Below are 17,491 nucleotides of genomic sequence, written 5' to 3' on the forward strand. Positions count from 1 at the left end.
GAGAGTCTCAACAACAGAATGAATGAAGCAGAAGAAAGAATATCAGAATTAGAAGATATTTCCTGTCACCATGAAGAAACAAGCAAAAAGCTGGAAGCAGAGCTAGGTCAAGCTAAAAAAAGTATCCAAGAATTGAAAGATATGATTAAAAGGTCCAACATAAGAGTTATGGGAGTTCCAGAGGGTGCAGAAAGAGAAGTTGGCATTAGAGGAGTATTCAGTGAAATAATAAAGGAAAACTTCCCTAATCTGAGCAAAGAATTGGAAAATTATATACAGGAGGGATACAGAACTCCAAACAGAGTTGACCAAAACCGAACTTCACCGCGACACATGATAATCAAGTTCTCTTCAGTTGAACAAAAAGAAAAAATCCTTAAATGGGCACGGGAAAAAAATCAAGTGTCCTATAGGGGAGCTCCAATCAAACTCACAGCTGACCTTTCAGAGGAAACACTACAGGCCAGAAGAGAATGGAATGACATATTCCAGATCCTAAAAGAGAAAAATTTTCAGCCCAGAATAACTTACCCTGCAAAGCTCTCCTTTGTCTTTGAAAATGAAATAAAATTCTTCCACAGCAAAGAAAAATTTCAAGATTTTGCCTCATCTAAACCTGCCCTACAAATGATACTCAAGGATGTTCCCATGAAAGAAAAAAGAAATAGCAACCACCAGAAACAAAGGCAAATGTGGAGAACATCCCACTAAAAGGCTAACAGAAGACTCAATTATAGAACAACACATTGCCAAAATGACAGGACCAAACTGCCCCTTATCCATAATAACGCTGAATGTAAATGGCTTAAACTCATCAGTCAAACGCCATAGATTGGAGGACTGGATCAAAAAACAAAACCCTACTATCTGCTGCTTACAGGAGACACATCTCACCAACAAAGATCAGAAAAAATTGAAAGTGAAAGGATGGAAAAAGATATTCCAAGCAAATGGTAAGGAAAGACGAGCAGGTGTAGCCATTCTTATATCAGATGACATAGACTTTGACGTAAAGAGCGTCAAAAGAGATGAAGAAGGATACCACATAATGATCAAAGGATGCCTTCAGCAAGAAGAGATCAGCATACTAAATGTTTACGCTCCAAATGCCAAAGCATCTAGCTACATGAAACAAATATTAACGGACTTAAAGGGAGAAATAGACTCCAATACGGTCATAGTGGGAGACCTTAATACCCCATTAACACAAATGGACAGATCAAAAAGCCAGAAACTCAGCAAAGAAACAATAGAACTCACCCAAACTCTAGAGCAAATGGACTTAGTTGACATCTATCGAACCTTTCATCCTACAGACAGAGAATACACATTTTTTTCATCAGTGCATGGAACTTTCTCCAGAATTGATCATGTTATAGGCCATAAAACAAGCCTCAGCAAATTTAAAAAAGTGGAAATCATACCATGCATCTTCTCAGACCATCAAGGAGTGAAGCTAGAGACCAAGAAGTCGAAACACCAAGGAAGACTTACAAACATGTGGAGACTGAATAATATGTTACTAAATGAGCAATGGGTTAGAGAGGAAATCAGGGGAGAAATTAAAAAATTGCTTGAAACAAATGAAGGCATCAACACAACTTATCAAAACTTATGGGACACAATCAAGGCAGTGCTGAGGGGAAAGTTCATTTCAATCAGTGCTTATGTCAAGAAACTAGAAAAGCACCAAGTAAATCAGCTAACCTTACAACTGAAAGAACTAGAAACTCAACAACAAAGGAATCCCAAGATTAGTAGGAAAAACGAAATAATCAAAATAAGGAGGAAATAAACCAAATAGAGACCAAGAGAACTATACATAAGATCAATCAATCAAAAAGCTGGTTCTTTGAGAAAATCAACAAAATAGACTCTCCACTAGCTCAACTAATCAAAAAAAGGAGGGAGAAAATATGCATCAATAGTATCAGAGATGAGAAAGGAGATATAACAACAGATACCTCAGAAATACAAAGAATCATCAGGACCTATTACAAGCAACTATATGCAAACAAATCAGAAAACCTAGAGGAGATGGATAGATTCTTGAACACATATAATCCACCAAAATTGAATCAAGAAGCAATTAACAATCTAAACAGCCCAATAACATGCACTGAGATTGAATCAGTAATTAAAGCCCTCCCAACCAAGAAAAGTCCTGGACCAGATGGCTTCACTGCTGAATTCTACCAAACATTTCAAGAGGAACTTACCCCAATCTTACACAAGCTTTTTCAAGCAATAGAAAAAGAGGCAATCCTCCCAAGCTCTTTCTATGAAGCTAATATCACCTTAATACCAAAGCCAGAGAGAGAAACAACAGAAAAAGAGAACTACAGACCAATATCCTTGATGAACATAGATGCAAAGATCCTCAATAAAATACTAGCCAACAGGATCCAACAACACATCAGGCAGATCATTCACCCGGACCAGGTGGGATTCATCCCAGGCATGCAGGGATGGTTCAACATTCGCAAAACAATAAATGTGATACACCACATCAACAAATTGAAAAATAAAAACCATATGATCCTCTCAATAGATGCAGAGAAGGCATTTGATAAAATCCAACACCACTTCATGTTAAAAACCCTAAGCAAGATAGGCATAGAAGGAACATTCTACAACATAATTAAAGCAATTTATGAAAAACCCAATGCCAGCATCATACTAAATGGGGAAAGATTGGAAGCTTTTCCACTAAAATCTGGAACTAGACAGGGATGTCCTCTGTCACCGCTACTCTTCAATATAGTTTTGGAAGTCCTAGCCAGAGCTATTAGGCAAGAAAAAGCAATTAAAGGAATACAAATTGGAAATGAGGAATTGAAATTATCACTATTTGCAGATGACATGATTCTCTACATAGGAGAACCAAAAGACTCAGTCAAGAGACTATTGGAACTCATAAGAGACTTTGGCAGAGTAGCAGGATACAAAATTAATGAACACAAATCGATGGCACTAGTGTACGCAAATAATTCCACGGCTGAGCAGGAAATTGTAAGTACTGTCCCCTTTAAAATAGAGGAGAGGAATCTTAAATACCTAGGAATTAAGCTAACTAAAGATGTGAAAGACCTCTATGATGAAAACTATAAATCATTTAGGAAGGAAATAGAAGCAGACCTTGAAAAATGGAGAACATTACCATGTTCTTGGATTGGCAGGATCAACATTATCAAAATGACCATATTACCAAAAGCAATATACAGATTCAATGCAATCCCAATCAAAATCCCAACAACATTCTTCTCAGAAATAGAAAAGATGATACAAAAGTTCATCTGGAATCACAAAAGACCACGAATAGCTAAAGCTATCCTGAAAAATAGAAATCAAACTGGAGGACTCACAATTCCAGACCTCAAGACATACTACAGAGCAGTGGTTATCAAAACAGTCTGGTACTGGTACAGAAACAGAGAAGAAGATCAGTGGAACAGAATAGAAACACCAGAAGGAAATCCACACATGTATACTCACCTAATCTTTGACAAGAAAACGGAAAACAATCCAGGTAAAATACCTGGTCTATTCAACAAATGCTGTTGGGACAACTGGATAACAGCTTGCAGAATAAAGAAGCAAGACCCACACCTGTCACATTATACAAAAATCAGCTCTAACTGGCTCAAGGACCTAAATCTACACCCAGAAACCATCAAACTATTAAAGGAAAATATAGGAAACACACTCCAAGATATTGGCACAGGGAAAGACTTCTTAGAAAAGACACCCAAAGCAAAGGCAATCAAATCCAAAATGAACAAATGGGACTACATCAAACTAAAAAGCTTCTGTACAGCAAAGGAAACAATAAAGTGAAGAAGCAACCAACAGAATGGGAGAAAATTTTTGCATACTACACAAGTGATAGGGGACTAATATCCAAGATCTACAAAGAGCTTCAGAAACCCAGGGACAGCAAAAACAACAACCCTGTAACAAAATGGGCAAAAGAAATGAACAGACATTTCTCAGAAGAACAGGTTCAAATGGCTAACAGGCATATGAAAAGATGCTCAGGCTCCCTAGCCATCAGAGAGATACAAATGAAAACCACGTTGAGGTACCACCTAACTCCAGTGAGGCTGGCCTACATTCAGAACTCGAATAACAACACCTGCTGGCGTGGATGTGGGGAGAAAGGTACCCTCCTTCACTGCTGGTGGGAGTGTAGGCTAGTACAACCACTATGGAAATCAGTATGGAGAGTGCTGGGAAAATTGCAAATAAACCTGCCATATGACCCAGCTATCCCGCTCCTAGGAATATACCCAAAAGGAGTGAAATCTGCCTGTGAGAAAGGGATCTGTAATTCTATATTTATAGCAGCACAATCTACAATAGCAAAGACATGGAAGCAAACCAGATGTGCGTCCAAGGAAGAGTGGTTAAAGAAACTGTGGTATATCTACTCCATGGAATATTACGCAGCTATTAAGAAAAACAAAATTATTCTATTTACAACCAGGTGGTCCCAACTAGAAACCATTATGCTGAGTGAAATGAGTCAATCACAAAAGAACAAATACCATATATTCTCTCTCATATAAGGAAGCCAACATGGAAAGGGTAACTCCAACAGTCAAATCTATGCTGGTTTTTTGATGTTTTTACTTCAGTTTGGTTGCTTCCAAATAATCTCTATTCTCTAGTAGAATTCATCATGTGCTTATGAAGTATATGATGGCACCATTTTTCCCGAGAGACTTCTGTGTTTCCTTTTTGTCATGCATGTGTTGGCTATTCAGTGGTGTTACTTTTTTTCAGGGTGATATACTTTGTTGTCGATGTTGTTGGTGTTGTTGTTGATGTGGTTGTTATGAATTGATGTCAATCTGAAACAGTAATATTATTTCAACCCCAAACAACCTGTATCTCATGCAATAAGATATTGTGAAGTAATCAAGGAAAAAAAAAATAAAAAATAAATGGGGTCCTAAGGCAATAGCCCAAGCAGACAAAGGCTTGGACCATGGCAAGAACCAAGGACTACAGACATGGTTACCAGGGGTCCCGTAGGCAGGCAATGGATGCCTGGGACAGTCTGGAGTGGGCAGAGGATCTGTATTGCTTCAGGTGGGTGCTGACAGAGCTGCCTCAGAGCACACTCTGGAAGAAGGAGGGGAAACAGGATTCCCACCGGACCTCAGCCTCCCCTGCAAATGGTCACATACCTGGGCCCTGGCCCCACATGGTGAGGGACGGCTCTGGCAGAGACCTGGGTGCAGGTGGCACAGCTAACAACAGTTTTGCTTATGATGCTCTAGGCTCATGAGGTGGGAAACATGAGCCTATGATGCATCCAGTTCTGAGCCACAGCTCCCTCTGACCTCTGACCCCCCAGGCTACTGTGCTGGGCAGGACTCTAACAAGATGCTGGGCAAGGCAGGAAGTCCTAAGTCCAGATCAGCTGTATGAACCCCAGGGAGGCCCACCCCCCACACACACCTTCCTGTTTAGCTGTGATGTGGGGGGGAGGGGCAGTCACTGCAGTCTCAGCTTGTGATGTTTCAGCTCCCAGTGTTCATATCCAGACAGGGCACAGCCAAGGTCAAAGGTACCTGCATTCTCTGAGAGTCCCATGATCAATCCCACTGTCACTCACACTGGGAATCCCTGGACCCATGAGCAGAGAGCACCACAAGATACAGAAACTTATTTTTTATTTGAAATTTTTTTTATCTTTGTGAAAAGGAGTGTGTTTCCCCATCCCCTGGCTCACTCCCCAAATGTGCAACAGTAGGGGTGGAGCAAGCCAAATCCCAGAGCCCAGAACTCAGTCTAGGTGTCCTTGTGCACTGGAAGGACGCTGGACCGGAAGTGGAGCCAGGACTCCAACAGAGCACTGAGATGGGATCAGGTGTCCCAAGCTACATCTCCACCCCTGTGCCCAGTGCCCATGCCTACATCCATGGTTTTCCATCAGGGAGTCTATAAAGGGCACAGGTGGTCAGTGATGACACAGAACATTGGAGACACACTGTGACCTCTCTTCTGCTGGGGCAGCCCAGGAGGAAGCTTTAGGAAGAGGCCACAGCTGAGAACACAGAACCTCCCTGGGTCTTGCTGCCTATCACGGTGCCCCACACAGATACAGTTTCCCGGGCTCCTTGAAGCCCACAGTGAAATCCAGGAGTTGCTAAGTTACCCTTCCCTTGGCTGTGTGACACTATAGCTGACTGAAGGCAGAGGAAATGCAGAGAACCTGGTTGAGGCTGCACAGCCAGGAGCAGAATCCATGGCCTCACCCTGGGAGGTCCCAGCTGGGAACCACAGCCCTGCTGCTGGGCACAGAGGGCACAGCTCACACCCTGAGCCTGATGCTGGATCTGGACCTGTAGCCAGGATTGCTGTCCCTTCTGCCTCTGTTTTCATTTTTAACCATCTGGCTGACAGCCTGGAAGGCCTAGTTCAGCAGCTCTGAAGTGTGATAGAAATGTTTCTATTTGCTGGCTCTCTTTTGCTGTTCCTCTCTCCCGGGGTCAGTGAGGGCTTTTCCCTCCCTCCAAGCAGGTCTCTGATTCTCTGACACCAACTGGGTGTTGTGCCCTGATCCTGGCAGGGACACCTGCAGTCAATGTCTGACCCGGAGGCTCTAGGCCCATCCCATGACACTGCCCTCACCTCCCAGGCCAGCTGCAGGAGTGGTCCCCAGGTCATCTGCTTTTCTGATCATTGGGGTTCCACAACATTGGGGTTTTCCACTGTGTTCCTCCCAGCTTGGATCATGTCCTGTAGAAGCTCCCAGAACCCAGGCAGGTGTTTTACTTCTTGTTACAGTTTACACCAAGGTCACAGAGGGGCAGCCAGATGAGCACAAGGTCTACAAGGATCCTGGTGTCAGGGCCTCTGTGTCCGTGGAGTTGGGCCGTAGCCATTCCCAGCAGCTGACTGCATGGCCAGTCCAGGGGCTCTTCCCGACCCTTCCTTAGAGGTGTCCATGGAGGTTTTCTCACAGTCGTTCTCTGAGTTTATTCCTCTGCTTATTTGAGAGTTGGAAACAAGAAAGGCTCCCATCCACTGGCTTTCCTTCCAGGAAGTAGTGACAGGAGTTTTGTCTCCACTCAACTGCCCTTAGGACTGAATGATCCACTGAAAACTAAAAATAATAGGGGAGCTATGAAAGAACATAGAATACTGAATAAGCAAGAGAATATGTATTTAGGACAAGGATCAAGAAGGAAAAGTTATTTTTATTTCAGGGCATTTGCCATGATTCAGACAATCCCAGCTCTGATTCCCTCAGGCTTTTGGCTGCAGCAGATCAGACAGGAGCCCAGAATCCTTCCTGGGGGGATCTGATAGGAGACACTCCTGCTCCCTCAGAAACTGGGGAAGCTGAACTTCACATCTCTGAGAGGCAGACACATGAGAACATGTGCTTCAGCCCCTGTGTGAACCAGGTCTTCCCATTCACAACAGCTGCAAAAAAGTGAAATACTTCAGGATAAATTTAACCAAAGATGTGAAAGACTATACAATGAAAATCACAAAACATCAATGAAAGAGCTGGAACACATAAACAACGGGACAAATCTTCCATGATCCTGGATTGGAAGAATTAATGTGATCAAAATGTCCACAGTGCCCCGAGAAACTTATGGATTCAATCAGATCCCAATAAAAATACCGAGGACGTTGTTCACAAAGAAAGAATAAACCAAACCCCAGATTAGCAGAAGAGAAATCAGAATCAGAGCAAACATAAATGAAAGTAAAACGAATACAAAATGTGAAAGATTAATCATAATAAAAGCTGGTATTGGAAAAATAAAATAGATTGTTTAACCAGACTAACAAAAAAGAAGCTTTAAAAAATTCGGATAACTAAAATTAGAAATTAAAAAGAAGGTCTAATACCCCGCTGCATTGGCTCAACTGCCTGATCCTCCGTCTCCAATCACCACATCCCCTATGGATGCTGGTTCCTGTTCCTGCTGCTCCACCTCCCATCCAGCTCCCTGCTTGTGGCCGGGAAAGCAGAGGAGGATGTCCCAAAGCCTTGGGACCCTGCAGCCACATGGGAGACTTGGAAGTTCTTGGTTCCTGACTTTACATCAGCACATCCTGTCCTTTGTGGCCATTTGAGGAGTGAACCAACAGATAAATCATATTTCTGTCTCTCATTCTCTCAGTCAAAGCTGTCCTTCCAATAAAAATAAATAAATATTTTTTTAAAAAAAGAAAGGAGGAGCCCAACACAGTAGCCTAGTGACTGCAGTCTTTTCATTGCACGTCCCCTAGGATCCCATATGAGCACCAGTTTCTGTCCTGGCAGCCCACTTTCCTTCCAGCTCCCTGCTTGTAGTCTAGGAGAGCAGTAGAGGATGACCCAAAGCTTTGGGACCCCGCATCAACATCAGAGATCCAGAAGAAGCTCCTGGCTCCTGGCTTCAGATCAGCTCAGCTCTGGCCATTGCAGCCACTTGGGGACTGAACCAGCAGATGGAAGATCTTTCTCATTCTCCTTCTCTGGGATCATATGGGATCCCGGTGGTTGCAAGGCGAGGACTTTAGCCACTAGACTACCGTACTGGGCCATGGGGCAGCTTTCTGAGGTAACTTTTTAGGAGCTTAGGGTGCTCACAGGTGGGATTGGAGCCTTCTTAAAGAATATTGGGCTGAGGGGGGTTCTGTCTCACCTTCATCTGCATGTGAGAAAGAGGCTCCTCCCCACAATACCCAGTACTGTAGGTACCCTGGGGCATCAGAACCAATACACTGCCCAGTGCTTCGCTAGGGGTCTCCCAGCCCACAGCATAGGAGCCAACTTGCACCTGTTCAGGCAGCGCCCAGGACAGCAGCACCAGGGGCACTGTGCCCTCCAAAGATGGGCCAATAAGAAACAGAACTACAGCAAGACCCAAGTGTATCTTTTTCCCTTCCCTTCTCTGGCGATTCCTGAGTCCGTGACTAACCAGAGTGTTCACTCAGACAGATCACCCCCACTCAGCCTGAGAGAGCTGCTGAGTTTGCACAGTCCCCGGCTTGCAGTCAACATGACCAAAGGGAGGAATCCTGACCCAGAAGGTGAAGGTGCGGTGACCAAGGGCAGCACAGTGCGGGCCACAGGCTGAGTGGGCTTCCTGCTGAGGACAGACCCCAGGAGCTCTTAACATGATGCAGCCCATGACAGCTGCACATGGACACTCAGGGGCTCTCAGAAAGACACTGAATGGGAGACAGGCAAGCCAAGGCTAAGGTCAGCCTATACCCCCCAACAGGGCACCCAGCTCTGTCCCCACACAGGGCCCCTCTCAGGGCAGGCGTACCCCAGCTTCAGCCCAGAACCAAACCAGACGCCCCTGCAGCAGGGCAGCCTCTACTTCTCTGCAGAAATGTGAACCCCATCACGGGTGCTGCCACTGACTCCCTCATCTGTGTCACCATGGAGACGGGCCCTGCCTCTGTCCCTCTCTCAAACCTGCCCCCCCCAGACTCGACAGAGAGAGGCAGGCAAACACATTTTCTACCATATACACAGTTACACACAAAAAGTTTGGATAACCAACACAACACAACTGCATTCACTCATGAATGGGAATTATTTAATCCACATTGACACATGAACAAAAGCAATGTGTTCCATTTTGTTGCTTTGATTTCTTAATTTTGGTTTTATATGGGATGCCTGTATTGCAATAGGAATCTTAACCCACTGTGTGACAGGGCTGATGCCTTGTTTTTTGTTTGTTTGCTTGCTTGTTTTTTAAGATTTTAAAACTAGTGGGGGGCCCGGCGCGGTGGCGCAAGTGGTTAAAGGTCCTCGCCTTGCACGCCCGGGATCCCATGTGGGCGCCGGTTCTAATCCCGGCAGCCCCGCTTCCCTTCCAGCTCCCTGCCTGTGGCCCGGGAAAGCAGTCGAGGACGGCCCAAAGCCTTGGGAACCTGCACCCCCGTGGGAGACCTGGAAGAGGCTCCTGGCTTCGGACCGGCATAGTATCGGCCCGTTGCGCTCACTTGGGGAGTGAATCATCGGACGGAAGATCTTCCTCTCTGTCTCTCCTCTCTGTATATCTGCCTTTCCAATGAAAAAATAATAAAAATAAATCTTTATAAAAAAAAAACTAGTGGGGAGAATCAAGATGGCAGAATAGGGTAAGGACACGTTTAATCAGACGGAGAAACATTTAATCAGGATGAAGCAGAGAGGACATATTTCAGGAAATAGGAAAGGACAGAACAACAGCAGAGGGGTACCTGGAGACTGACAGACACAGGAAAGCAGCGGGCACAGCAGTGTGGTGTTGCAGTGACTGATACTCCAGCACGGCGATCTGAACTCCACCAGCAGACGGAACTCCACCTGCAACCAGGTGGGAAGGGTCTTTCACTGGGACCTTGGGAGGTGAACCCAGACAAAGAACTGTCCGTCCTGCTGGTTCCTTTGATTTGACCAGGAGCAGAGACAGAGCAGTGTGAGAACAGAGTGAATTTCATAGCCCAGTCAGCCCCCTAGAGCTGAATTGGGCGCCATTTTGCGTAAGGAGAAAAGGGCAAGGGAAAGGACTGAGCATGCTCTGAGCAGGGAGTGAGCTCATTTCTGACTTGGTGAACTGCAACAACGTGGCATTCTATGGGTTCCATCTGGGGCATGTCTGGGTAGCCCTCAGATCTGACGGCCAGCAGATCAAGAACTGTTGTGGTAGCACGTTGGGTGCCATTTTGTGCACTGTGGCAATAGCTTTGGGACTGCAGGGGACAACAGAGAACTGCACATGTGCTGAGCTCATGAGAGCTTGCTGAGGTCCCGCAGGAAAATAATACCGACTGTGACATTGTACTGGTCAAAATAGGTCCGTGTGGCACCCAGACCTAACGTCCAACAGGTTCCGACAAGATCAGCGCCACCAACAACCTAACTAGATAGGACACCTGGTGTCTCTCTAATCCTGGAACCCACTCCAACCGGAAGAGGGAGAAAGGTTGCAGAGACAACAGTGCAGCCTCAGCATGGTATCACAGGAGGTGGAGAGTGGTGAGCCAAGAGCTGGGGCTGTGGAGACCACGGTGGATATCTGACATAAGAACCCAGACCTGGAACTCGCTGGAGGTTGTGGCACAAGTGGCTGCAAGCAAAAAGTTGTGTACCAACTGCAATAAGTAAAATTGCATTGTAGACCTGTGGGTGACACAGCTTAGAAACCTGCCCCAAGAAGAAGACTCTGCTAACCAGAAGTACAATGATCAAGAGCAAAAGAAGAGACAAAGGCACAATGAATATTACTGAAAACTCCCCTGCAAAGGAGCAAAACCCTATGCCAACCTCAGAGTTAACTGAGGAAGACATCGAGAAAATGGGGGACACAGAATCCATAAGACTCATTTTGAAGATTCTGGTCAAAAATGAGAAGCTCATGCAAGAGTTCAAAGAATTTAAGGAAGCAGTAAAGCAAATCAAGGCTGGTATATCAGAAATTAAGAACACAGTAGAGCAAATTACAAGTACAGTGGAGAGTCTCCAAAATAGAATGAAGCAAGCAGAAGAAAAAATCTCAGAATTGGCAGATATCTCCTGTCACCAGGGGGAAGCAAACAAAAAGCTGGAAGCAGAGCTGGATCAGGCCAAAAAAAGTATTCAAGAATTGAAAGACACTATTAAGAGGCCAAATATAAGAGTTATGGGAGTCCCGGAAGGTGCAGAAAGAGAAGCTGAGTTTGCAAATGTATTTAATGAAATAATAAAGGAAAATTTCCCTAATCTGGAGAAAGAATTGGGAAACAAGATCCAGGAGGGACACAGAACTCCCAACAGGCTTGATCAAAAGCGATCTTCACCAAGACATATGATTATCAAGCTCTCTTCAATTGAACATAAGGAAAAGATCCTTAAATGTGCACGTGAAAAAAATCAATTGACATATAAAGGAATGCCAATTAAATTCACAGGAGACCTCTCACAGGAAACTCTACAGGCAAGAAGAGAATGGAGTGACATATTCCAGATTCTAAAAGCAAAAAATTGTCAGCCTAGGATAACATACCCAACAAAGCTTTCTTTCATCTTTGAAAATGAAATAAAATTCTTCCAGAGTAAAGAAAAGCTAAAAGAATTTGCCTCTTCCAAACCTGCCCTACAAATGATACTTCAAGATGTTCCCTTGACAGAGAAGAGGAATAGCACCTACCAAAACCAAAGGCAAATGGAAAGAACATCCCAGTAAAATGACAACAGAAGACTAAATCAATGAACAACCCATTCCTAAAATGACAGGACCAAAGTACCACCTATGTATATTTATTTAACTCTGACATCATAGATTAGTAGACTGGATTAAAAAACAAAACCGATCTGTTTATTGTCTGGAGGAGAAACACTTCAACAAAGATCAGTGGAAACTCTATCTCATGGGTTTTCTTGTTTTCTGTTGGTTTCATCTCTTCAAAACAATTTCTTCTGATTAAATCATGCCATGACTCGTAGATCATGCAGTGGCATCATTTTCTTCAAGAAGGTTCTTGATTTTCACTTCTTCAGCTACACGTTAGACATTTAATAGCATGTTGTTTAACTTCTTGGTGTTGTTAATTTCTTTTTTCTCTTGGATGTTGATTTTGTTTTGTGGCTCTTCATTTAAGGGAAGGTATAGTAGTTGTGTAATGGAGACTGTCATATCTAGTAACATGTCATTTAACTTCATGGCATTGTAAATTTCTATTTTTCTTTCTATTGTTGATTTTGTATCATGATTTTTCATTTAAGGGAATGTACAGTAGTTATGTAATGGAGACTAACATCCAGATGTGAGGATGCAGTGTGGTATGCATTTCTGTTTCCAGACAAAGATGGACTTACAGTGAAACTGTTTATATTATATTTTGACAATAGGATTCTGGACTCTCTGCCATTGTCCATGCCTGCAATGATGAACATATGACTGAGTATGAAGAACTATATGTTAGTAATGATATAAAGAACTGGGGGCGGGGGAATAGGGAGGGGATAAGGGAATATGGAAATGTATCATAAAATGATAGCAATAATAATAAAATGTGAAAAAAATTTTTAACTAGATTTATTTTATTTTTTCAAAAGCAGATTTGAGAAGAAAAAGGCAGATGGAGATTTTTTTAACTCACTGGTTCACTCACCAAATGGCCACAAAGGCCAGAGCTGAGCAAAACTGAAGGCAGGAGCCAGGAGCTTCTTCCCAGACTCCCACCTGGGTGAAAGGGCCCAAGGACTCGGGCCATCCTCTGCTGCTTTCCCAGGCCACAAGCACTGAGCTGGATGGGAGGTGGAGCTGCCAAGATTAGAACCAGTGCCCATATGGGATCCTGGCATTGCAGACAACAGCTTTACCCAACATGCCACAATGACTTCCCCATATTTTTTCTAATTTGAAGATGAAGAAATTGAAATGCTCAGGATGTTGCTGGTGTGATCACAGCAGGAGGCCAATCAGGCTCCTCTCTGCAGATGGTAGGTTTAAGTGGAACCAACAAACCCAGGAGTTGACCATGGCCTGCCAGCTTGGATTTCTCTTACCACGGTCTCGTTGCGCCACCTGCTGGTCATTTGGGACAGACAGGCTCACAGACTGCAGGCGAGAGAACCAATGTACCAGGGAGCTTTTAAATCCCCTTGGGACCTCTCCCTCCTTCAGCTGCACAAAACTCAGATCCAGCCCTTGTGGGGTGAATTCCGACGGCACACCAGCACTCATATCACACAAATTGTCAGCACTGTCTCCTATTTTGCAATTCCGTCAACATGGTCACCTGCCCCTGCTGTCACCACACAGCAAGGGAGTGCAGGGCCACAGAGTGGAGGGTAAGATCCAAGAAGGGAGGCAGTCCTCTCATCCTCACACCCCCACACGTCCACAGGTCTTTGATCCTGCCCTCCAGACCCACGCAGGGTCACATTCCTTTCTTGCTGAAGCCCCTCCCGCAAAGCCCATGGTGGCCAGGCCACACCCTCTCCCTGCTGCCCTGCCCTACTCTACACTCAGCTTCCTCTTCATGCCCAGCCCTCAGCCAGCCCCTCCTACCCACACAGTCCAGCAGGAAGCAGAGGGCACTGCAGGCCCAGAGCAGCAACCCTGGGCAGCCTGAGCTGGCCCAGGCCAAGAAAGTTGCTAAGCCCTGTACTGCCTGGCTCCCAGGCTGTATGCAGTTCTCCTGCCCTGCAGACAGCTGCACCTGAGCCCCACAGTCTTCCTGCCCAATCCTAGTGCAGACTCAGCCACCACAGCCCTCAGTGCATTCTCTTCCTAGTGAGGACTGAGGGGCTCTGAGACCCTGACCCATACTATGCCCGCCTCTGCCTGCCCTCCATGCCCTCAGCTCATCCCTGTCTTGGCCACACTAACCACAGGCACCTTCTTCTTTTTTTTTTTTAAGATTTGTTTATTTATTGGAAAGTCAGATACACAGAGAGGAGGAGAGACAGAGAGGAAGATCTTCCGTCCAATGACTCACTCCCCAAGTGACAGCAAAGGCCCATGCTATGCTGATCCGAAGCCAGGATCCAGGAACTTCTTCCGGGTATCCCACAAGGGTGCAGGGTGCCAAAGCCTTGGGCCGTGGTCGACTGCTTTCCCAGGCCACAAGCAGGGAGCTGGATGGGAAGTGAAGCTGCCGGGATTAGAACCGGTGTCCATATGGGATCCCAGGGCGTTCAAGGCAAGGGCGTTTAGCCGCTAGGCCATGCCGTCAGGCCCCACAGGCACCTTCTTGGACAGGGATCTCCACACTGAGTTCTAATCAGTTTCTTCTCCCAGCCTTGGCGACAGAGGACACTCTAGGGGCCTGTTCCCAGAGAGTGGGGCTTGTAAAGGCCACCAGCACTAGAGCAGGAATCTTGAGCAATCCCTCCCTCACTGCACACACTGCCACAGGAGACCAGAAGGGACATGCTGTCCACAGGAGAGGCCACAGAGAAAGCAGGAGCCACCTCACACCTGCTCTGTCCTGCCCTGCCGGGGGTGTCAGCTGGACAGGGTCTCCTGACTGTGACACAGGGATCATGTCTTCCTGTGGTACCCAGGTCACAGGGCTGCCTGGCCATGAAGCTGTGGTCACAGATGAAAAAATGTAGGAGGTAGGTCAGGCTGGAGGGGGGGACCCACACAGAGACCCAGCCCCATGGCCCTGACCTGTGCCTGGCCTGTGCCCCTCGTTGGGTCAGTACCGGTATGTACCCCCATCCCTCTGCTTCAGGCAGCCTCCTATGGTCCTATGGAGGGCATCATGGGGACTATCCCTAGCGCCATCCCTGCCTGCCTGGAGACCAGGAAAGGGCAGGCCCAGGGGTGGCAGGGAGGCTGTACAGAGCCCCAGAGCACAGGCAGGGTCTGGCAGCTGCTGGGATGCCATAGTCACACCTCCTCCCTCAGCCTGATCACTATGGGCCTTTGTACCACCCTGGATTTGCCTGCACTGAGCTCCTGGGGAGAGACGCAGCTCCTTTTGTCCTCACTGAGATCCCAACTTCCATCCCCAGTCCTACTTAGGACCCTTCTTCCTGTGCAGGAGGAAATGACAGAGCACGCACTTACCAGACAGGCTCCCACCTCCCGTCACGACTCCCCTGGGAGACTCCAGGGGTGACTTCCTGCAGCAGACGACCCCAGGTGGAATGTGGCCACTAGAGCAGTAATAGCAAGGGGTCCTCTGTGTGCACGTGGGGAAGGGACATGCCCTCCACCCTTCTCCCTGCGCTGCAGTGACCTGCCCACACCCACCCAGTCCAGAACTGGCCTGTGGCTCCACAGTGCACAGTGTGAACACAAGACACCCACTGTGACCCCAAGAGCAGCTAAACCTCCCTGGTGGAAGGAGGGTCCCCCTCCCATCAAGCAGGGCATCCCCGGGCAGCATGACTGGGACCACAGTGACCCAGGATCCTGCTGATGTGCCCCTGGGGGACGGCAGGTGATGGCTCAAGTCTTGTCCCTGGCACACATGGGGAGACACAGAGAAGGTCACGGCTCCTGCCTTTGGTCTAGTCCAGCCCAGCTGTTGCAGGCACTACACCTTTGAAAGCAAATACAAATAAAAAATAAATAAAACTGAAAAAGTAATAATATAGAAACTCTCAAGGAGTGAGAAGAGCAGCGTGAGCCTTCAGCACAGCTGAAAGAATGAGACATCACAGCAGTCACACTGTGAATTCCAGAAAATTCCACATCACCGAGGGGACAAGCAGGTGTCGAGAAAGGCCCCAGGGAGCCCTGCAGAGGACTTGGTCACTTCCGTGTAGAACTCAGTCTCCTGGGAAAGGGCCAGGTCCCAGGCTGGCACCTGGGAAGTAGAGGGTACTGGTGACCACTTACATTGTATGTGGCTGTGGAGACAACAAGGGCAAGGATGGGAGCTGGTTCAAGTACCAGCTGCTCCACTTCCCATCCAATTCCCTGCTAACCTGGGAAATTACTGGAAGGTGGCTCACCTGCTTGGATCCCTGTCATGCCCTCTCACCCCCCGGAGACCCGGGTGAAGCCTCAGGTCCAGTGCTCACCAGGCTGCCACGGCCTTAGCAGCTCTTCCTCCTAGAATTCTGCCTTTACAATAGATAACTAAATACATGCACTTAAAACATAAAGAAAGTAGTGAAAAGAACAAGGAAAATGAAATAATTCAGATTTACTCAGTAAGACACTCTATACATATATTATTATGTAACAATGTCCAGTAATCATACATGTGTGCAAATCAAGATATTTTTGTAGAGCCTGGCGGCGTGGCCTAGCGGCTAAAGTCCTCACCTTGAATGCGCCCAGGATCCCATATGGGCACCGGTTCTAGGTTCTAATCCCTGTAGCCCCACTTCCCATCCAGCTCCCTGCTTGTGGCCTGGGAAAGCAGTCAATGATGGTCCAATGCTTTGGGACCTTGCACCCACGTAGGAGACCTGGAGGAAGTTCCTGGCTCCTGACTCCGGATTGGCACAGCACTGAACATTGCACTCACTTGGGGAGTGAACCATCAGATGGAGGATCTTCCTCTCTGTCTCTCCTCCTCTCTGTATATCTGACTTTGTAATAAAAATAAAATAAATCTTTACCAAAAAAAAAAAAAGAGAGAGAGAGAGAGATTTTTGTAATGTCTGAGAAGGTGGAAATGCTGGCCACAGGCACAGTAAGTTCCAATGGGTTAAAGGACCCCAAGTGTCCACAATGGATGGGGTGAGGTCCTGGCTGTGACACCACAAACTGTCTATGTGACCTGAAGTGAGGGGGAGAAGGGGGGCAGCCAGGGGCAGCCCTGGGGAAAGTCCTGGTACCCCGGGGTCCACCTGGCAGAGGAGGAGTCCTAGGACAGGAGGGGCTGGGAAAGAGGATGGGGTGAGACAGGGACACATCACACAGGGTCACATTAAGGTGGGAGATGTTTGAGGGGACAGAACAGAGCAGCAGGTGGGGGAGGAGAGCAGGGTCACAGGCAGAGACCCTGGGCACAGCTGCCAGATTCTCCCTTCTCAGCCAGAGTCCTAAGCAGCCAGCACAGTCCTGAATCCTAGGGGAAG

This window comes from Ochotona curzoniae, unplaced genomic scaffold, assembly GCF_017591425.1.
Source record: "Ochotona curzoniae isolate NIBS_2020 unplaced genomic scaffold, NIBS_Ocur_1.0 patch24, whole genome shotgun sequence".
In the NCBI taxonomy this organism is placed as follows: Eukaryota; Metazoa; Chordata; class Mammalia; order Lagomorpha; family Ochotonidae; genus Ochotona; species Ochotona curzoniae.